General features: G+C 40.3%; 1 protein-coding gene across 2 annotated transcripts in view; it reads left to right on the top strand.

The window, feature by feature from the left end:
- Positions 1-10,271: 10,271 nt before the first annotated feature.
- Positions 10,272-22,861, top strand: part of glis2b (GLIS family zinc finger 2b) — a 55,408-nt gene continuing 42,818 nt past the window's right edge. Inside the window, exon 1 of one of the 2 annotated variants that reach the window (XM_041816886.1) lies at positions 10,272-11,100. The gene's annotated coding sequence lies outside the window, so the exon portion shown is untranslated. Of the gene's footprint in view, positions 11,106-22,861 lie in introns of both variants that reach the window. The other variant, XM_041816885.1, reaches the window with a different exon arrangement.

Genomic DNA, 22,861 nt, shown 5'->3' with positions numbered 1-22,861 from the left:
TACCAAAAAGCCTCCTTCCGCAGAGACGAGGGACTGCATGTAAACAAAGGACTATTTAGTGCGTAAATACAGCCACGGAATTGGGAGTTTTATGGGAATATATGGCTAATTAATTGCATTTACATTATCACATATATAGCTGATTGATAATTAGATATACAGCTTTGGGTTCATCCAAGAACCTTCCGGTAAAAATCAAAAAGCACTCTCTTCTTTTATCCTTCATTTAAATCACATTTCTACGAGGAGCGCCTTTGATTTGAAGCTATTAACATTTCAAAGGTCAACGTGAGCGGGTAAAATGTTACAACCACAGTGCCTGGAGACATTTTTACAGCTTTAACCCAATTGTAAAAGCGCACCTAGACAGCTGATAGTAAATAAAGAGCGGGACTACTATAGGGGCGGATACGCGGACAGCTGCGATAAGAGAACAAGAGAGGGATCAGCTGACGGCTTGGCAGAGCTGCACAGCAACAGCGCACCGGGGAGGAGGAGGAGGGCTTCTGGGGACAGACTGCCGCCTGGCTGACACTACACGGTCTGGCGCGTTTTTTTTTTTTTAACCATTATGGGTGTAGCAGTGGTTGTAAGGGAGGATTAAGTACAGTAACCCAATTTAATAGGTTTAATTAGAGGCTGCGACGCGCGTGCTGCGAAACCAGACACAAAAACACAGGCAGTGATTTTGTTTTTCTAACCGGAAATGTTGCTGGAAAACAGGAGTGGGAGTCTGTTTATGGAGACAAATGAACAAACAAATGCTAAAAACATTGACAGACATGAGTGTATTAACAAAAAACACCAAATATATAAAGGATGAATTCATAGATAATAGGGGAAGAGTTTTGACCTGAGATCTACAGATGACAGTGGGCATATTCAGCCCATTAACTTTGACCAGTTCTTGCCCACTTCATAGGAAACAGCATGTAAGAAACTAGAACTGTTGCCTGACAGTTTACATGCCTCTTGGAGGCAAGGCCGTCCATAAGGGGGGATAAAGGCGAGAGCTTTCTGGGGCCCATGGAGGTCAGCAAAAACATGGTCCATTATAAAGTAAAGACGTGATAACCTTATTTAATTTCTATACTGAATAATACTCCTATAAAAGCAACAAAACATGAATTTGATTTATTTATGCTGTAGCACAATATAGCCTTTTTTAAAATATACAAACCCCTTTCTTAAAACAGAATGCCCCTTTAACTGTTGATATTAAGACAGAAAAGCAGAGAAAAATTCATCAACTTAAATGAAAAACAATGACATAATTTTGAAAAAAATGCGGAAATAGGTTAAAAGTGCCAAAGAGAAGGGGCAAAATGGGTGAAAAGCGGCATAAAAGTGGCAAATATTGGCAAAAAATGGGCAGCTAGCAACAAAAATTGGTAGAAATGTAAAGAAAGTGTTAAAAAAAATTGTTAATAGGGGAAAAATAGGGGGAAGGTGAGCTAAAAATTTGATGAATTAAAGTGCCAAAAAGGAGTAGCAAAAAGTGGCCAAGTATTGTCCAAAATTGGGCAATAAACAGCAACGGTGTGTAAAAAGTGGCAAAATTGGTTAGCAGTGGCAAAAATGAGTGAAGAGAAGCAAAATAGTAGCAAAAGTCTGTGAAAAAACTGTAAAACTGGCAAATTGGCAAAGTAATAAGAAAAAATTGGCAAAAGTAACAATTAGTCACAAAAAAATGTAAAAGTTGTTTACAAAAAGGTGCTATAATGGAGTGGCAAATGGCCTAAAAGTAACAGAATAGTGGCCAAAACGGCCAAAAAATGCAAAAATGGGATATTAGTGCCAAAAAAAGCTGGCAAAAATGGGCACAAAGTGGCAAAATTGTGGCAACAAACAGCAAAAAGAAATTAAAAGTGACACAAAGAAGTGGCAAAAAAGTGCCGTAATGGGTTTATAAAGCATCATGAATAAATGATTCCAAATTCAGAACCCAGTGATTGTTTGATAAACTTTTCAGTTCCAAAATGAAGTAACTGTTAGCCAGGAAGCTAGCACCAATGCTATGAATATAAGGCACCTCGGACGTGGCTTTTGACCTCCAAGTCTAATCACTTCATCCTTGACTCATAGAAGACATTTGTGGAAAGCTTGAAGAAAACTTCATAAAGAGTTGTTGTGATATTGCATTCAGAAGCAAGGGATGAACAGGAAGCCTAATTACCTTCACCTTTGACCTATAACCTTGAAAGTCATAGCAGTTTATCACTGAGTCATAGAAGACATTTGTGCAAAGTTTGAAAAAATTCTCAAAATCTTTAGATGCATTCAGGAGTATGGATGAACATGAAGCCCAATAACCTTCACCTTTGACCTGTAACCTAAACAATCTGATGTCCACGAGTTTGAAGAAGATCCCTAAGTGTTCTGGAGAAATCACATTCACCAACATAAGGCTAAATCACCTTGATGATCCCCACAATCTAATCAGACCACGCTTGAGTCACAGTGGACATTTGAGAAAAAATTGAAGAGGAACCCTAAAAGTGTTCATGAGAGATCATGTTCATGAGAAAGGCTGAGACAGAAGTGTATGCGCAGATAACCCTTAAACATGATGCCTGTGGCCTTGGCTATTGTTGATGTGGCCAATAAAAGGTGGTAAGCTTTTTTTCTGCCATTAACAACCTATTGTGCATTGGCTATGTAGGTTTTTGTTGACGCATTTCTCTACAGTCTGTCTATATGCACAGAGAGCTGCTCTTTTCTTTTCTCTGTTAGCTCACTCTTTTTTTTTTATTTTTATTTTTTTTTTTACATTTTTATAGATTTTCAAGAGATAAACATTATTATGGAACCCTTTAGACAAATTAATACTACAGTTCTACCAGTAAAACTACACATACAGTTACCACTATAACTTGAATTGAGGTTGGTGGTTATGATGGTTGTTCAACATGAGTCTGGTTCTGCTGGATGTTTCTCCCAGTTGAAAGTTTTTTTTTCCCTGGCAATAATAACTTTTCTAAATGATGCTGATCTCTGTGCTCATGGTGGGTTAATATTAAGGCTATTGAATAATACAGCAAAGGTATATACCTGCTCTTTTTTAGATAACATCATTGGTATTACAAACTTGGACTGACTGACGTCATTTCTTCTGACAGGTCAGTGACTTTTTTTTTTCTTTTTTTACTATACTAGTATCTGAACTGCTGAGACTGTCTATAATCCCATTACTGTTGAAACTTTTTTGACTTGTATTAGGCTTTTGAAATATTTTTTTTACATTGGATGCCCTTTTGGGTTTAACTAATTTGTATTCTTGCAATCACTGGTTGGCTCGGGGCAGAGGAGGTGACTGCTCCCCTTGGCACCCTAATGTTTGAAATTCAGTATAAAAATGCCATCTTGTATGTCACTGTGGTAGATAAACATGACAAAGTGCCTGATTTATTGCCCTCTGTGTGGACAAAATTTGACAAAGTGCTCTCCAAGTGTGCTGTAATTAAAAAGTACCCTATTAAGTGCTCTCTATGTAGATACGATTTGGTTAAGTGCATAAGTTTGACAAAGTGCCCTTAGGTGCCTTTCAGTTGGACCAAATTTGATAAAGTGCCTTCTAAGTGGACAAAATTTGTCACAAAATTTGACAAAGTACCTTCTTAGTGGACAAATATTGACAAATGACCTCCAAGTATGCTCTAATTGAGTAAAAAGTACCCTAATTGCTTCCTAGAGTGCCATCTTAAGTGCCCCTATAGTGACAAATTTTGACAAAGTGTGACCTTAAGGGGCCTCCATTTGGACAAATTTTTGACAAAGTGCCATCTTTAGTGCATTTTATGTGGGCAATAGCCTCCATGATAAATAGCCCTCTAGGGTTGTCAGCAGGTTCTCCTCTCAGTGGATGGAACTACATGTCTTAGAGTAGAGAAAATACAAGACCCTTGGTATAAAGTTCATTCCGACTAACACCCATCCTAGTGTATTTTTGTTTAATCATTGGTTAAGTGGTTTGTAATTCCTCCTTTTACAGAAGTGTAGTAGGTATAAGCATACAGACATGAAGTCTTAACCAGGATTTTGGACTATTTCACTGTTACTATTTAATAGTCTGTGTATAGACGACTTCATGGATGATGGCCCCCAACTACACAGAGCAGGTGCCCTTTGATTTTTTTTCACCCTTGCCTCACAAACATGCTGAGTCCACCACTCTTTGTAATGTCATGTCATATCTTATCTTATCTTATCTTATCTTATCTTAATGTATCAGCCATCTTAAACTACCGTAATCTAGGTCTACTGCAGAAAAGGATGTCAGATCAAGAATAATAATCAGATGCTACATTCAGTATCACAGCACGCTCTAAGCTACAGATACAAATTCACCGATTAATCTCAAAAAGGCCTTCAGATAGACAAATCTTTATGTCTCCTGTTACTTCATTTTGTCTGTGTAACTGGACATTTCATCATACTCATGGATTTCTACTCTGTTTTAGGAAAACTGCATGGTTAAAGAATAACAGCTTTCCTAGAATGTAAACAGAAGAACTGGTAAACAAATCAGTTCTTTTTTGTGGCTAAAAATCTCGGAGAGCTCATGGGTTACATAGAGTAGATGTTTCCACAGGTTATTTTACACCCTCTAGTGGTCACATTGGGAAACTGTGAAGAGTCTGCTGGTGCACCTGAGCATGACGGAGAGATGAGGAGTCACAGTGAGGACAAAGCAGCATCATCACACAGTAAACCAGCATCCCTGTCAGCAATAAAACACCTCATAGGTAGAGGAAGAGGCTGATGTTGAATTAAAAACTGATGATAATAGTTGCTTCTTAAGCTCTTGGAACTGAGTTCACCAGTTTATTACAACATTGTCCTCTAAAATAAGGGCTCTTTATCACCACAGATAAATAAAGTCTAGCTTTGAAATTAAATGATCATCATTGAACTAACTAAAAAATACTAATAACTTTTTTGGCATTGCAGTATAATCAGTGATGTTGTGCAGGATATACTGTACATGGATATATGGAGTTAAATCCACTTTGTATTCTGTCTCCATACAAGATACCCACTTCTAAATAAAGAGTTTTGAAATAAAGAGTAGCCACTTTTGCACAGACACCCCTATAATATGCATTTGTATGCAATTTTGTGTCAGATCCTGAAGAAAAGACAAGATATACAGTATAATCACGTCTGAAAAAACACACTTGTTCACTCTTTGTGTGTATACAAACCCATTCTTATATCCTGATTTTAATCTCATGATAATGTTACAGAAGACAAACACAGAGAGGCAACTTTGAAAATCAGAGTAAACTGATTAATGAATGAAGTCCTTATATTTTTGTGTTTGTTTTGTGTGTAATTGTCCTTGACTATGACAAAAATAAGGACTTCATCCATCTTGTTGCATGCATTGATTATCTGGTACAAGCAGAATCAGAATTGGGTTTAAAGCCAAGGTTGGTTTCACATATAAGAGGTTTGTCTCTGTGCAAAAAAAACAACTGATACAAACTAGAAGAGGACATGGCAATGAAGATGCCAGTATTTCAACTGTCAGAGAACTTCAGTAAAATACGATTTTTAAAAAATCTCAAAAGGTGATATGGCGCTGTAAATTGTGCAGTTTTGCATGTGATCATGTGAAAATATCTCAAGTTATTTAAAGACAGAGAGTGAAACAGGAATAGTCAAATCCAGGGATGCATTGATGTAGTACATAAAACTGATAAAACTGCCTCAGCATAGAAGTACATGCACAAAATATAAGTTAGTAATATTAGTTAGTAAATGTAATGCCAAGTCAAGCCATTTCTGAAATAATTTGAACAACTTATTGTTGAGTTTTTTTCAGTACATCAATTAACAGGCTGGTTTGTCTTTAAATTTTACAAGATTGATTTAACCCTTAGAAGTCAACGGGCTATTTTGCCATTTTGCCAACACTCAGAAAATTTATTATGCTCATGTTTGACATCATTTTTTCTGCACTACCTCAACTTTATGAAATGTATTTATATATATATATATATATATATATTTTTTTTTGTTTGTTTGTTTAACTTACTGTATTAGATATAGGACTTCCAAAAAACACAAATCCCCCCCAAAAAATGGGGTTTTAAAAATTGTTATTTAAACAATATATTGTCATTTTAAAATAAATAACAACATGCTAAAATTATGAAAAAATGCCAGTGCCAGTCCTGTACAGTATGGTCCACTTTCCCAGGTGTCATATTTCCTGTTTTACTTGTCCTATTGACAGCAAACAAAAACTGAAAAGAAACCAAATAAAAGCCTAAAAATCATGATTTCCACACTGAGTGATTGCAATGCAAAATGTGGCTTTGTTTTAATGTGATTAAAATAGCAGATGTTGAAATCACGCCAGCATGATCGTGGAGCTCTAAAGTATATGATACAATTTCCCAGAACTGGCATCATTACAACAACGTAGCTGTAGCTAATGTTCAAGTGGGCCAACTTATTTCTGGTTTGAACAAGCCGAGTAATAACTCGATGTTTAAATGTGGACAGGTGTAGCTAAAAACACTTAGAGCAGTGGAACTGGGACCTGTGTGTGATTGAATGACCCAGCATCAGTGTTTCTATGTGTCCATGTCAAATAAATGTTAAATAAATACATTTCTATATAATATTAATCTTGCAATCCAGGTAACAACTTTTTGCAGAAATATCTAATCACTCAAAAATTAATTCTTTTTAACCTACATAAAATTAAAAAAAAAAAAACGCCTGGCTCAGCAACAATAATGTGACGAGCTACACTAGCTCAAACACAGAGGAAATGGCAATTTCACCGAACATCTTTTTCCAGTCGAGTATTTCGTTTTAGCTGTTAGATTTGAAGTAAAGACAAGATACCTGTGGAAGGATAAGCACTCAGTTAAGAAGTCACATATGTCCTCAATATCTGCCCCAACAGTTCAACCCTACAGACTGATGGGGAGCAAAAATCCAGCACTTCACCAGGCTTTTCGAGTGGGAACCCCACTGTCACTGATGTTTCGTTCAGTTAGTGCCCCAGTACTTCCAGAGGGATAAACAGTGAGCTCTGGCATCCCAGAACCACCCCTCTCCAGCCATATGCCTGATCAAATACAAGTCAAAATGATGGAAAATAAAGTAAAAGTGACTTTTTAGTAATGTTTTTTGTGTAGAAATGTCCAGGCGGATTTCAAAACAGCCATCTAGAGACTCCAAATGGACACCTGGTAACCAAATGCCTACAGAGCTACGTAATACTTAGTTTGTGTATTTTTCTCAATAACAAATGAAGAATTACTCATGGGAAAAAAATGCTCCAGTTTTTCTTTCTTTTTTTTTGGAATCATGTGTTATCCACAACAAAAAAAGTGCCCAAATAAACATATTTGGTAATACATTTGCACTGTGGTGGTGATGAGCCAGTAGTGTTGGTTATCTGGCAGCTCATTCAAAATATTTGACTGACTTACTATGATTCTTTTTGCCAGCTGAGGAAGGACCTTGTATTAGTCCTTGCCTGAGGCCTCAATTTCACCCTGAAGATCTTCATTCTTTGTCACAGATATTCTCAAGTGTTTTGATTTTCAGGATTTATAATGGATTCTTGATCAGAAAAGCAACTGGGCTTGGTTGAAATCCTTAAAGACATTTTATCTCTCCTCTGAAAAGCTTCTTGTATTTCTAAATCCACAAAACTTTGAAGGACAAGTGAAACACCTCAAATAATTTCAACCAAGTCCAGTCGCATTTTGGCTAAAGCTTAGAATTACTTTGACACTGGGATCTATTGTGGATTTCATAATAGAGGACGTTTATGCTTGTTTCGGTATTATTTATTAAGCACCGGATGTCTTGGTCAGAACTCTATGCAGCCCTGTACTGTGCTGATAACAAGTCTGAGTAGCCTATTTGTGCCCATAAATGCTGTTAGCGTTCCAATATTTGAGCAGGTGTGCAAAGTTGGAGCCATGTCTGCAGTTTGTTGTGCTGAGGATGACTAAAGTAGAGCAGACTGCAACTACAGTGCTGTAGTAAAGTGTTTGCACCCTCCCTGATTTCATACTCTCTTGCATATTTGACACTAAAAATTACACTAAAGCCAAAAGTGTGGTTGGCATGCATGCAAGCAAATGTGCGATAACCGGCATCATGCTGCCATCTAAAAAAAAATCGAGAACAGATGATAAACAAAGTCAATGACATTTTTCAGTCTGGAAATGGTTATAAAGCAATTTCTGGGGCTTTGGTACTCCAGTGAAGAATGGTGAGAGCCATTATCAACAAATGAAGAAAACTTGGAACAGTGGTGGACCTTCCCAGGAGTGGCCAGCCTACCAAAGTGACTGCAAAAGCGCATCGAAGACTCATCCAGGAGGTTGCTAAAGAACCCAGAATAACTTCTAAAGACCTGCAGGCCTCATTTGGCTCAGATAAGGTCAGTGTTCATGATTCAACAGTAAGAAAGAGACTGGGCAGAAATGGCATCCGAGGCCAAAACCACTGTTGATCAAAAAGAACACAAAGGCCAGACCTAAAAAACTTGATGACAAATGTTAAATAAAGCCTAGTAAACAGTCTGCTTACAAAAAGCCCCCAAACAAACCAAAAAATAGAACAAAACAGTCTGCTTACAGGAAAAAAAGCTCATGCTATGCGGCAAGAGTAGCTTATCATTAGCTGCATAAGATACAAGATAATCTTCAGTACATTATCTATGCAGCTATGTTGGCTATGTAGATAACATAACTAAAGCTTAGCTCTCAAAGCAGCTAAATTAGCAACATATCTATGCTATATATGTAGCCTAGCTAGCTTAAGCTATGTTTGCTAAAGCTGACATTACTAAAGCTAACTACATTGATAAGCTTTGTAGCTAAGCTCACAAAGCAGCTAGATAATCATAGGAACATTAACTATGTAGCTATGTTGGTTATGTAGATAATATAACACAAGCCAAGCTCACAAAGCAACTACGTTAGCTACATATCTATGTTATCTACGTAACCTGGCTATGTAAGCTTAAGATACATTTGCTGAAGCTCACATTGCTCATGCTTACTACATTGCTAAAGCTATGTAGTTAAGCTAACAAAGCAGCCAGATAATCTTCAATACATTATCTATGTAGCTATGTTGGCTATGTAGATAACAGAACTAAAGATAAGCTGTCAAAACAGCTACGTTAGCTACATATCTGTGCTATCTACAAAGCCTGGTTACATTAGCTGTAGCTAAGTTTGCTAAAGCTCACACTGCTCATGCTTACTACATTGCTAAAGCTATGTAGTTAAGCTAACAAAGCAGCCAGATAATCTTCAATACATTATCTATGTAGCTATGTTGGCTATGTAGATAACATAACTGAAGATAAGCTGTCAAAACAGCTACGTTAGCTACATATCTGTGCTATCTACAAAGCCTGGTTACATTAGCTGTAACTAAGTTTGCTAAAGCTCACATTGCTAAAGCTTACTTCATTGCTGAAGCTATTTAGCTAAGTTCACAAAGAAGTCAGATCATCTTTGGAACATTATCTACATAGCTACGTTAGCTATGTAGATAACAGATCAAGCACTCACAAAGCAGATACTTGAGCAACATATATATGTTATCTACATAGCGTAGCTACATTAGCTTTAGCTAAATTTGCCTAAGCTCTCATTGCAAAAGCTTACTTTGTTAGATAAAGCTAAAGAATTCAAAACGAGTTACCGGTCGTGTGACTTCTTCTAAAACTGGTGTGTGCATAATCTAATCCTTGATTAGACTTCTCACCTTTTTCTATTTTTAATTTATAAAATATGACTTAGTCTAATGTTTGCAGTGCGGTTATTTCATAAATGTAACTGCCAGACTTTGTTTATGAATAAAATCTTAAACTGGAAATACGTTGTACCATTAAATTATGTGTCTCCCTGTCTGATAAAAGGAGTCTCAGATGAAAGGTCAGTGAGAGTGGCTCAGAGATGTAAGGTCTGCAGTCAGACCCCTCTTATAAAAAGTGTCATCGGTGCAGTCTTAGTTTTACTGATTTTGTTTGACAGCTGAACTAGAAACAGGGTTTGTGACAGCTTGACAACAGAGAGGTCTAATATCCGGAGAATAAAAGAGGAGGAGAAACAAAGTTGAGGTTTTAGCCTTTTTGAAGTCCTGTTGATGGAGGGGATCAGAGGCAGGCAGTGATGGCCAAAGAGAGCGACAGAGAGAGAGGGGAGAGTTTGGAGAGGAGCCGGGGACTGCCCATGGTGGAGGGGCGGAGCAGTAAGCATGCGCTGAGCTGGCAGACTCTGAGCTGCTCCTGACGGGCTGCCTGGGCTCCGGGCGGCTGTCTGAGCGCTTCAGACGGAGGTGGAGGAGACTACCATCAACACTCAGCGTGTCCTCGAGTGCTCAGAAGAAGTAGAAGAAGAAAAAACAGCAGAACTGCAGAAAAAGAAAAGACAGCAAAACAGCCCCACCTCAGCATCTGGAAAAAGCACCGAAGAAGGAGACGAACCTCCCCTTCTTACCCCACACCCCGTCGCCAACCCACCCTATCCACCCGACCCACCAGTTCGTGCCATCCCTCTGGTCTGGACCGCCCTCCCACCCCGCCAGGAGAACCACGACCACCCATAGGAAACCCCCACTTGACTTGACCAGCGTTGCCATTAAGCGATGCGCTTTGAATCGGAAGAAATCACCTTGATGCGCTACACAACCGGTGCTCTTCGTTATTCCTCTGCGGGAACACTTGAGGCTACGGATCTGGGTGTTTACACTTTTTGACGGGTTTCCAGTGGCATGATAACATGCAGAATTTATCATCCTACGGCAACAGACAAGGCTGTCACTCTTTAGACTAGTCTTTACTGAAACAACCAGCTGTCACACAGGCTGCGTTTGAGCTTATGTTTGATTTTAGAAGTATTCCTGACAATGGTCTGGGGACAGACCGCCTCTCTAGACACATAGAAACACTCAGTCCTCAGCTTTGTGATCTGTTTTTGTTCAAGAAAAAAACTGACAAGGAGTCATTCGACACCGACGCCGCTTGAGCCTTATAGGACTTTGCGTGCGAAGTTTGCACCGGGAAGAGGGGGGCCAAGTCGGAGATATCTCGGCTGCATTTTCCCTGTAAGGTAAGAGAGCGGAACACTATCATGCATGTCAGTCCTGTGTTTGCTTTCTGCTGTCATGTGTGTCCACGTTGGCCGGAGTGCGCGCGGCTTGAATGTGAAAAATCGCACGAGTTCAAACAGGGTAGTGACCTATTTTTTTTTTCAGAGTGTCTCTCCAGACCCTGTAGCCTGGACTCCCCACACTGTCACACTCAAGGCCGGTCACGGCGGACGTGCCTTCACCGGCGTTTGTGCCACTTACGCAGACAGCCATTTAAGGTTACCCATTTCCATTCCCATACCGTTTCCGCGTGTCTGCATCCTCGCCCTCCTCAACCTCTGAGAGACATTTTTAGAGCAGAATCACAAATCCTGCTCTGTTACAGGGGCGTTCATCTCAGCACAGCCAGCTGTTGTGCAAGATGCAGGCTCGCGCTGATCTGTGTGATGTTCTGTCACAACATCTGATAAAGAGTTCAACGTCTGCAGGCTGCTCTGTCACTTACTAAACAAGTGATGTACTGGTAAACAAAGGTGTGTGACTATGTGAGGTGGACATGTAGCTGCTAGATTCTAACCACGAACATCATAATTGGTCTGATTATTCCACTTTCAGCACAAAATTCAAACGCCAAGACAAATTTGTTGTGTTGCCTTGAGGGTCAGCCACAACCATGTCACAAATTTTGCATGTTTGCTTGCATTCCTTTAGGCCAGACTCAAAAAAAAACTCAGAGTGGATCCACATGACTGAGGTTGTTTTACCATTTTTATTAACCAGCTGCTGCTTACATGTAGGATTCAAAGTACATGGAAGTAGAGAGTGAAGTTTACCTCTCTACTGGTGTCTTTCTATGCACCTATTTGTCATGCAATTTCCTTGTTAATTTACTTGGCACCTGAATGTTACATGATGTGCAGAGTAAAACATCTCTGCTGCAAAAAAGTATATTAAACTGGTATTTTGACACACATTTAAGGTGAAGAAATACTTCCTGCAATTTGAAAATTTATTAAATACTCAGCCTTAGTAGTGGCCAATATATTTGGCTTGCATCTCCCACAATAATTCTCATTGATATGATATCACCACTTTATTGTCCCCTTAGGGAAATTTGTCTTGGACTCCGAGTCCTTCACACATTAAGCTGTCATAAAACAACACATAAGCAATAAATAGAACAATATCAACACTGATTTACGTGTACAGGGTTGCACATATAATAAAGATCCAACTGCACAGACCACACACATTATACATGTTGCACAGATTTTCATAGAAATTGTAAGAAAAATTATAAAAAAATTGGGAGGCAGATGTTTTGTTGTTCGCTTTTGATCACCTTTGTTCAGATTTTAACATAATAAGGAAAATCCCCTTAAATTTTGATGTTTTTGTCCAGGAATTCAACCTATGAACATGTTATATTTTTAAAACAGCTGAAATATTATTTTTTTATTAAGGCTAAACGATTTAGGAAAATAATCTAATTGCGATTTTATTCCCCAGTATTGAGATTGCGATTTCATATGTGATTATTCCTTAAGTTACTCATCTTGTCTATTTCAAACAAACACAAGCAATAAAATATTCTATAATACAACCAACACAATATTAAATTATACAAGGGCTTTGAAAAAACATCTAATTGTGATGATTTTGACTTCTGCTGCAAACAGGATATGAACTGTTTTATTGAAGGGTGTGACAGTTTTTTTCATTCTCATACTTAATAAGAAAAAAGTACAGAAATGAAGAAAGTGGGATTTCTTTGTAGACTATTCTTAAAAAATGGGACTTGAATGATTGCATATGTAATGCATAACATCTCTGCTGCAAAAAAGTGGCCTTTTGACACAAATTTCAGGTTAAAGAAATATTGTATCTTATTTGACTTGAAAATTGCAGCAGTCCATATTGCGATTTAATCTAATTTTTGATTAATGGCCCAGCCCTAATATATATCACGAATTATAGATGATCAGGGAACTTGCAGACCAACATAAAAACATATGAACCATGCATACTGTATTAATTACTATTTTCATCTATTTACTGTTTACTCGTTTTCCATTCACTGCTAGAATTCTCTCTGCAGCAAAACACCTCACCTCATATGCACATTCACACCAATCAACTATCTTAAATTAGCTTATCTACCTCAGATAAATCTGCCCACATCCTTGCACATTTCTTACACTTCTGATTATGTCTAATCAGTGTTCTTGCACCCTTACCACATCTTGCAACCATACTGTCTATGCACACAGACTTGTTTACGCAAGACAAGTAACTACAAGAGCTTGAGCATATTCAAATCTTATTTTTCAAAACACTTTTTAATGAGTAATTCCTGTACATCAAGAGCAAAGCTAACCAAAGTCAAATTCCTTGTTGCACAAGCATTCCTGGCCATAAGGCTGATTCTGATAAAATAAATAGAAGGTGGGTGTGAGGTGTCTTAAGCCCAAACACACCTGCGGTATCAAATGTGCATCCAAATCATCACCCCCATTGGTTTCAATGAACAAACCCACACTGGCAGTGAGACACGTGTGGAAGCGTCAAGCAGCAGCACTTTTACGCCACTGCTCTTCTGGGTGCAGCTGGCCGCAGTTGGCAGAATGTTTTCGTGAAAGAGCAGCTGTTTTGTCCATCTCAGCTGCAGTAGTAGCAGCTTTGTTTGAGAGCAGCAAAAAAGAAATTTAGCGCCATCTTTTGTTTTAGATGTAGAATAAGTGGGACGCCTCAGTTGCTTGCAAAATACCACTGCCCCTATCGTTTTTTTACCTACCTGGTGAGGTGAGGTAGTGGGCTGTCAGCTCTGGTATTAAAGGTCTGGTTCAGCAGTGGCTGATGGGAGTTTGACCATAGACTAGCTGCTGTTGATGTGATACGAAGGTGTGGCCCCAGTGTGTCTTGGGCCTTAAATATATGAGAATAACCCAGTAACAATGGAAGTGCTGACAGGTCTGTCATCTTTTTTAAGCTCTCTTGCTTTTCAAACTAACTGGAGTATTTGCTGTGGCTCCCTCTGCTCCTCACTTAAAGTAAGAGCTGTTTCTGTAAGAAGGGCAGAGCACATACTGTGCTGTAAACGGAATGGAGGGTTTGCTTCATTTTAAAAATACCTAAAATTAGCACAACACGGCATATGGCACAATGTTTTATCTTGTTTTCATGATTTTAGAAGCCAAGATTGTAATATAAATTGAAACTTGATCAATGTGAACAAACACACCTTTCCTTTCCTTTCCTATTCTTTGCATCTTCGGTCTCTTGTTTGTACATAAAAGTTAAAAATGTTCATGTTCATAGTGTATATTCATAGTGTGTATTTATAGTGTATATTCTTGTGTACTAAGAGAGTAATGTGTAACCAAGTCAAATTCCTCGTATGTGCACACATGCCTGGCCAATAAAGCTGATTCTGGTTTATAAGAAGCTATTTTCCATGATATTATGAAATTTCATCCAAAGATTCTTTGTCACAATGGATCTACTTGACCGCAGCTCATGAGTTCTTTTAATAAGCTCTTGTCAGAATGGTTCCCATACTAAGTAATGACTGGAACTGGTGCCATCTTTGTCTTGCCATTTCATAAATTTTGTTTTGACCAACTCTAAGTGAGTTGAGGCCAAGTATGTAGTGCAGGGGGCAAGGATGAGCACAGGCAGAGAGGCCAGGATAAAGAGCCATTTTCCTCCAATTAAGCAATTCCACTGTCCCTAAGCCTAATTGTGCACACACTGGGACTCAGTTTGGGATGGACCTTCTCCCCATTGGCTGCCTCCCATGGGCCCATTGTTCCAGAAGATGCCAGGGGAAAGAGCAGAGCCCTGCCAAGGCAGACCTAACAAGCCCCTGTGCTGGAGTGGAATAAGGCCGGATCATTAAAAAGCATTAGGCCGCAATGCACATCGAGGCACACTTAGGGGGCTGCCGTTGTGTTTTGGATCAGAGGATGTCTGTACATTTTCAAAGTGGTGGTGATTGGAGCTATTTGAATAGTATAACATGTGGGTGCATGAGAGGAACTGTCACACAGATATCATACAAGACTGGAGGAGGTCTGGCTGTGCTCCCACTGGACCTCTCTCAAAGTATGTGGGGAAGGGGAGCAGAGAAAGAGGCCGTTCAGGCTTTGTGCAGGGAGGACTTTGACTCCCTCTTCTCCCTCCCGCTTCCAGGCCCCTGCTATTTAATCCATAACCCCTCTCTGAACTGTGAGCACAGGTGCTTCCCACATCCACAGCCTGCATTGTTTATTCAATCAGCTGATGATCGGTTCAACCTCAGGTCAACCATAACATCTGACAGAAAGTCCAAGGCCAGACGGAGAGGCATCCATCACTATCGACACACTGGCTGTTAGGTGAAGTCTCTCTTACATGGAGAAAAGGCTCTCAACTCCAACGTAACGCCAGATGTCTGCTGGGGTCCAGCTGTGCAGCCCTGTGGTGGCATTCCACACTCACAGGATGTGTGTGTTTTTGTGTATGCAGCCTTTTTTAGCCGTACATTTTCTCGTCCTGACTGCATACTTGGCCACATGGAGATGTGTGGCTAGCTGCAGGTAGCAACAGCTTGCTTCACCTGCTGCATAAAGCTCCCAAAACTGAAAAGAGCATGGAATTTCCCATCATGCTTACCTCTAAAATGAAATCACAGGCCTTACTTGTCACCTCCCCTCCCTAAATGTTCCTGTGACTTCAGATTCTGCCCCACACAACCACAGCTGTGTGACATCATACCCATGAGGTCCCAAACTGCGAGGGAAAGGCTGGTGCTTTATGGTGGAAAAGGTGGACCCTAATGGCCTATTTCTGCGTCAGAGAGCAACCGCTAGGCATGTGGTGGAGGGATGGTGGGAACCCGCAGTACACTTCTACTTAATGCCTTAAACCAGGATAATAAAAGTGCACCGCATCTGATCGAAAGAGGGAAAAAGTCAGTTGGTTTTTGTGTTGTGACTATAGTGTAACAAAGACTCTGAAATCCAAGATGACAGCTTTGTTTCTGGACCTGTTGTTGGGATGCTTTAACATTCCTTCCACTCAAGGGAAGAAAACCTAAAGGAGCACTAGAGCTACTCCCAGTTAGAGGGCGAAGTCTAAGTGGCACAAACTGCCCTGGGAGAGTCGGTGTAAGTGTTTGAATTGATATCACAGTGGGACTCCATGGCTGCTGGGGATTACAGTCAAACTGAAAGGCAACTGAGCAGCAGGGGATGGAGGATTACAGTGGTCAGTGAATGAGGCAGCATGCAGAGAAGACAAGGCACCTGATATACACTTAGATTTATCTCAGCAGGGAAAACAACCACTTTATCATAGATTCCTGTGGCAGATATGCCCTACTTTGGTTGTCAGAGGAGAACCCAGTAACAGTTGATTAAATATCAAATCAGAAAGTGTTTATTCTATTAGGCTGCTCATGGATGACACATAGAAAATGACTGTGTAATAAGAGACAAGTAAGAGAAGCCACCAAGACACCTATGACTACTCTGAAGGAGTAACACCCTTCAGTAGCTGAGATGGGAGAAACTTTGCATACAACAACTGTTGGCCAGGTTCTTCACCAGTCAAAGCTTGCTGGGAGAGTGGCAAAGAGAAAGACACTGTTAAAGAAAACTCATTAAAACTTAACTAGATTTCACTCCATGGTCAAGTGGAAGAAAGTCCTTTGGTCTGATGAGACCAAAATGTTTCTTTTCAGCCATCAGGCAACATGCTATGTTTGGACACCAGGCCGTGCAGAACACCACAAACACACTATCCCCACTGTGAGGCACAGAGGTGGCAGCATCATGCTGTGGGGATGCTTCTCAGTAGCAACAGTCCTTACACTTTAAAGTATATTTTGTGATTTAGTTAATCCTCCATCTTTTAATTGTGTGTTTTAAAGACTAAAGTTTTAGGTCTTAATTACATTAAAATATGGGTATTGATATTGGCTAAAATTAATTAATAAATATCGGCCAATCGGATATCAGCAAAAATCCAATATAGTGCATCCCTAAATTTTTTGTAAACCATTCAAACACTACTTAATGCAAAAATGATTGCAGAATTTTAAGCAGTTATGTAATTGCACAACCTGGCATCATGATTAAGATAATTGTGAAGCACTAAAAAATACTATTACATTCATGTCTGACACAGTATGGTTATGTTATGTTGAAGAGAGATACAGATCCCAGCTCTTGACCTTTGATTAGGCTTTAAAATGTCAGAGGAGATGCATGAGGCAGCCAGAAGAAGCCATGTGTCCTTTAGGAGAATGGTTGTGGTAGATATTGTGATGTCCTTTATCCATTATTTATAATGTCTTTTGAGTTTCCATAGAACATTACATCTGTATATGATTTGTTTACATGTATGTGTTGATATGAATGATTGAAATTCCATGATCAACTTCCATTTTATTCTAAAAATGTAGCTGCTATTGCTGTCTTTTTGTAAGCAAACTCAGATATTCAGTAGCTGTTTTTGTAGTGAAAATCACAAAAGCCACAAGACAGAAAACACCAATTTGACTCACTTAATCTAAATAGAGCTGATTCAAAAGCTCAGCTTGTAGACGACTCTCTCTCCACTCTTATATCATTACAGTCCAACTAACTGTGCACTTTTTTCCACTAGGAATCTTATCACTAATCATTGCCATGTGTGCAGTAGTGGAGGTGACACATTCATACTCTGGAGCGCTGCTGTGTGATGTGTCCATGCTGACCGATGGCCAGACTCCTGGACCTGTACGTTAAGAATAGACATAGCGGATACAAATCTTGACTCACGCCGGTTTGCAAACTGAAGGAGACCGGTGCATACCGCCCTGTTCCCTGCCTGGCTGGCTAGGCTCACGGGCCGTGCATTTTTCTCCAGTTAAACTGTAACCACTAATCACCTCCCGGCCTCACTGTTTCCTCCTGAAGCAGACCATTCCTGTGTCCCACGTGTGGGTTAAAAGCCCCCTAAGAGAATATATGGTCTATCCTTGTCAAAATCACCTGTGTGGGACTCCCTGAATGAGCGCAGGACTCTTTGCTCTTCCTGCGAATATCTGCCTTGGTGAGTTTTAGGGGTCAGTTCCTCTGCTGCAAGTCTACAGGCCTGCATTTCCAAAATAAACACAGACAACTCAGTGCCTCACTCCAGCTACCCCACCCTACCTCTTCTCATTCTCCTTAATGCTGCTTCTGCGCTCTCTGCTCTGGGTTTCTATCGTGAGAGAATTTCAGCTCGCCGGGCCATGTCGACAATACGCAGACCGTGTCTGGGGCAGGGCGCGCTTGATGAGGAAAAGTCAAAGAAAGAATACAGGAGAAAAGCCAAGACGTGAAAGAATAACAGCAACATAAAGGCACTGTCAGAAGACGGGTGGAGGGGGATAAAGAAAACCCTGGCTGTCTTTGGTCCATTTTAGGTTCATCTGCCAACATACGTCAATCTATGACTTATAAATAATACAAAACTTGGACCTAGATGGAGCTTTTACAGCCTAGGGTCTCATTTCAAGGAGCCATGAGTTTTAGAGTAATATGCTCACAGCAAAGTGAAGACACAGCTGGTTTATATTATTATTTACTTGCTTGGCCAACACCCCGAATTCTCCAGTATACCATCAATAGCATTAGAAGAGTTCAGAAGGACTATGCACGTGCATGTTTGAAGGGAAAAGAAAAGGAGGAGTTGGATGAAGAGGATGAAGAATAACATGTTTGGGAGGGAGACAGGAGAGGGATCGATGGTCTTATTCTGTAGAGAAGGGGTTGAGGGAGAGACATTTCTGAGACTCACATAAGGCTCTCATGTCTGGGCCTGGGCCTGGCTCCCTGTCTGGGCATATCCAGTCCTGTCAGCTAGCTTCCAGACCCCCCCCCCCCATCCCTGACTCTCTGGGACTCCATCTCCTCCTCGCTTTTAACTCCGCTTCTGTTCCCTTCATGCCCTCCCTTATTGCGTCTCCCACTTTCCATGAGCCCCCAGCTTCATATGTGACGCTCACATTATATAAGAGCTTCTCCGTCTTATACATGCAGTAAAAAGGAAGAGAGGGAGGGGGGAAGTTTGGCCGGTTAAGTGTTTACCTTCTCTGTGGTGTTGTGGAGATGTTGCCAGCACTAATTCAATTCATATGTAGCCAGGCTGTTTTTTTCCTTATGATGGAGTCTTATGTATTTGGACTTGTTTAAAGTTTAAGTTACATTTGGTAAAATTTGACTTGCTCTGACCTCGATTTGTGCTATTGAAGTAGCTTCATTACTTTTACTTGGCTGCCTAAAGAGTAACTAAACCTTCATGCTGCTTTTTTCAACTGCAAATTTAAATTCCATGCGCTGCATTGGAAATATGCATGGCAAATGCTTGCTACAGGTCGAAACCCAGCAACTGCAATCAGTGTTTCTATTGGCGGATCAGTAATGCCAGCCTTCCTCACTGTAAAGCTCTGCAGTGACTCCCCACTTTTTCATTGTCTCTAATTTTGAAGTATGTTTCCTTTTTCAAATCCTCTGTAGTTTAAAAAGACTGGACTTCATTAATCCCAGCTAACAGCTCAAGTTCACGGGGATAGTAAACATTTTTCACAGTAACCAATCAGAGATGTCATTGTGTCACACTTGGAATAAGAAGTGTTGTTCTTTTCTCTGAGACCATGTTTATGTTTTGAAACAAAGTTGTTATAGATTTCCACAGGAGCATACGCCACTGTTTTACTCTCCGATAGCTTATAGTAAGTATACCATGAATAGTTATGATGGTAGATTGGCTGAAGTTGTGACCCTGATGACAAGCAAATGTCAGATGGGGGCAGGAAGTAAAGAACACCAGTTAGGAATCAATGTGAATGGAGACAAGATAGTATGTTGAAGGTCTATGGACTCGCACCCTACAGTTTTCACATTTCTACATATGTTGCTGTAGCCTGAAATGCCAGATAGACTGTTTTATATGTCCATTGCGTGGATATATTTCACATTCATCTGAGAAAGCTCAGAAAGAGAGCGTATATGCCTTTGGCTTTCAGTACAACTTCGCCCCACCCCTAGCTACTGCCTCTTTCTCCTCAAATGACGCTGATTGGTCTTGGAGTTTTTCTAGATGGATTTGCCTGATGACAGACATGGCAAAAACATCTGCTCTGCAAGGTTAAGATTGCTTACAATCCCTAGACTTTGCAAAAGGGGATTTTCTTCTCAAAGCCTGACTAATTGGCCTGGCATGGATGCAATCAACTGGACAGAGTTATACAAGAACTCAGTCCTGCAGAACCTCCTGCTAAACACCTAGCCTAATGAAAGAAGACAAGGGTCTTGAGAAGTCTTTTCCTTAACTAAAAGGATAGCTGCCACCGTTTAACAGCTTTTCACTCTTGTCAGTAATGCTGTGTGGTTCACAAATTAAGCTGTTCAACAAAGCAGCTGTTTGATGTGAACTACACCCGATTTAGAGCCAGCTTCCTGTCTTACAGGTTTGGTTCATTTAAAGGTTTTGGCAGATGGTGAAATGGCAAAAAGCCTCTATACCCTGCATGTGTATTGTCCGTTTCCAGCCCGGTTTGGTTCGGTTCAATTTTGCAATGGTTTAGCACAATAAGCCCTGATCTTGCCCATGTTTCTTCTTCTGATGTCTGTCCAGTCTCTCTTGTTGAGATCATTTGGCCCAGCTCAGTAGAGCTGGCTGTTTGGCTCACAAACGGCTCTTCATTTGATAAAAGTTTGGTTTTATTAAATGTGGATTAATAACGACAAAGTATGGAGGAACAGAAACTGGCATTCAAACAGGAGCTAGCAACCATAGCTAGGCCGTTTAGTTGCACAGGCTTGTTCGTGAACGGCACATCATTGCTCAGTCACTCACCCCACAAGGTTTGTTAAGTTGATAATACTAACCACTGCAATTAAAAGCATGTTTGTGACAAAATGAGGAACTGTTTTTACCCGTAAGGGCTCAGCTAGCCAATTACATCAATATGAGACTCTTCAAGACTGTTGTCTCCCTTCATCTAGATAGACGACCCTAGATCCCTGAAGGCCTGCAAGACTGGGTAAATTGTGATATTGATCACCTCTACGCCAGTGGAGAGTAGGGATCATAGGGATTGTGGTCAATGTATGAAGAAATTTTCTGTTATTTTCAGTGCACAGGTCCATTTAGAGCTTTAAAGTACGAACTTTCCACCATTCCCATTCATTCCTTATGGCATTCCTCATGTACCTCCTGATCCCCAAAGGACATTTGCACGTCATCAGAAAAACATACCCCCCCCCCTCAAACAGGTACCAAATGAGGAGCTGTTGCTGCTGCTAAAAGGTTTATCTTACTACTGAGCTGAGCCAAGCCAAATGATTTGGATCTCTTAAAGGAGACAGATTTCCTGTCGCAGTGAGTGAGGCTGGATAGACATCGGCTGTGGAAACATAAGCAAGATCAGGGTTAACGATGCAAAACTGTGACAAATGGTACTAAACCAAACTGGACCACTTGGTGGAAATGGACCATACATGAGTGTTGTCTGACACTGCTCCTCCAGGCTTTTTTGATGCATGTCTGCTGCTTTTTCTCAGTGAGCTTTAAAACTTTTTCCCTGAATGTAGCAATACTTTTGGGACTCAAAAGTAGCTCAAGATAGTTCTATTATTAATTTTCAGTTTAAAAGGATATCAGAACTACAATGTTGAGCAATATAGCATTCAAACTCTCTGGGGATCATCATATACCATTCAAAGACACCGTACCTTCCTCTGCCCTCCTTGGTATGTCCTTACTATTGTCCGTCTCAGCACTCACTGCCTGTTCTAAAGATGCAGATACAGCTCCGTCATGGACTTTTCATATGGCTAAATGATACTAGCTAAACCTCATAACAAGTATATGTGTGTTGCACAGACTATATGATGTTACAACTAATGTTTGTAAGATTCCAACATAGATGCTGAGACTCTTTTGCTATTCTTTAAATTTAGAGTTTTTGTAGAGTATTTGTTGACATAACACATGCTCTAACCTCAGATTATTCTATTCAAATAGCTCCACTGCTTTAGTTGGTAGCATCAAGACATATTGACTTCACCTTGAATAATGAGCATTCTGTATCTTAAAGCAACTTGTCTCTTTCTTCTACAGCATCCAACACCTCAAAGAGTCCTTACTCCTGGTTTGCCGGGTCTTAATAAATGCTGCTGTCAATCAGAGTGAGCGTAGCTGTGTCTTAATTGATTCTAAATGTCAGTATTGATTCAGGACAGAAGAGTGTGTAGGAGCATGAATATCGCCCTGACCTTCTGCACTAATTGAGATCCTTTCTCAGGCTCATTCTCTCTAAGGCTATTGAAGTATTTGGTATGATTGTGTTTGTCCACGGCACATTTATTAGACCTTGCTGTTCAGTAACTTTCGCCAAGCAAAAGGAGGAATCAGCTCCAGATCTTTCTGACGCTTCTTTCCAACAGATCTCGCGCATCGGACGAGCCAGGAAATTTAAATCAAGAGTTGAGTGCTTCTGCGTTTTACAGCATTATGCTCAACTCTGTCTGTCGCCATCTCAGTCGCCCTCCATCTGTCCCTTTGCATCTGTCTCCCCTGCTCTCTTTTTTCTGCTTCTCTCTCTTGGATGGAGCCGCAAAAAGATAAAAGCTGTAGGGTGGAGACTGTCACTTAGTCGTGCTAGAACACAGGGATAGAGAGAGAGAAGGGAGATGAAGAGAGAAAAGACTGTCATATTGACCTTGTCTTATTGCCAGCCATGGTGGGAGGGAAGGAGGGGGGG

This window comes from Cheilinus undulatus, linkage group 21, assembly GCF_018320785.1.
Source record: "Cheilinus undulatus linkage group 21, ASM1832078v1, whole genome shotgun sequence".
Lineage (NCBI taxonomy): Eukaryota > Metazoa > Chordata > Actinopteri > Labriformes > Labridae > Cheilinus > Cheilinus undulatus.
Note: the sequence above shows the minus strand (reverse complement) of the source record. Positions and strands in the feature narration are given on the sequence as shown.